The sequence below is a fragment of the Suricata suricatta genome, unplaced genomic scaffold (assembly GCF_006229205.1).
Source record: "Suricata suricatta isolate VVHF042 unplaced genomic scaffold, meerkat_22Aug2017_6uvM2_HiC HiC_scaffold_53820, whole genome shotgun sequence".
Lineage (NCBI taxonomy): Eukaryota > Metazoa > Chordata > Mammalia > Carnivora > Herpestidae > Suricata > Suricata suricatta.
The window spans coordinates 1-577 of record NW_021902457.1 but is presented as its reverse complement, the minus strand read 5'-3'; the positions used below and the strand labels follow the sequence as shown (position 1 = coordinate 577).

Sequence of the window (577 nt, the reverse complement as noted above, 5' to 3'; positions counted from 1 at the left end):
GGTGGATCCTCCCCACTCATGAATCCTTAAGACCAGAGGGTTGCAGGCTAGCCCTTCCTCCCCCCAAAAACAACAGCTAGAATCACCCAAAACTGCTTTTATTCAAGTCTTTTATGCCTCAACCCTCACCTCCCACCCAGCAGCCCCTCCCTGTAACCCAGCTTCACCCATGTATCCCTGGAGGCCCCCTGCGCCTCCCCAGCCCTCCCCGTGGGCCAGCTCAGCTCAGGGCCCCGTGTGCTCCGGCAGGTCGGCTTCGGGCTTCAGTCTCGGAACTTGCCTACCAGCGGCTTTGAGGGCCAGGCCCCCAGGCCCTGCTGGTCCAGGAGGAGAGACAGCTGTCCTCGAGCGTCCCGGTAGGGCCCGGCCTAGGACAGGACCAGAGGGTGAAAGCATGTGTCTGCTGGGGGTGCGGGACAGCGCGGGTGGAGCAGGGGCAAGGCGCTGACCTTGGCTGCCTCGTAGGTCTTCAAGGCCAGAAGGCAGGACCTCCCGAGAGCTGTGGCAGCCTGGCGGAAGTTCCGGAGAAAGGCTGCCTTGCAGAGGCGGGAGGGAGGCCCGAGGGAGGTCCTGGAGA

At 64.0% G+C, this 577-nt stretch overlaps 1 long non-coding RNA gene across 1 annotated transcript; it reads right to left on the bottom strand.

Annotated features, from left to right (window-relative positions):
* Positions 1-82: 82 nt before the first annotated feature.
* Positions 83-568, bottom strand: LOC115285216. The gene is made up of 2 exons (XR_003905449.1): positions 450-568; positions 83-368 (listed from the first exon to the last, which is right to left on the bottom strand). It is a non-coding gene; the product is annotated as an uncharacterized LOC115285216 (long non-coding RNA).
* Between the last annotated feature and the right edge of the window lie 9 nt (positions 569-577).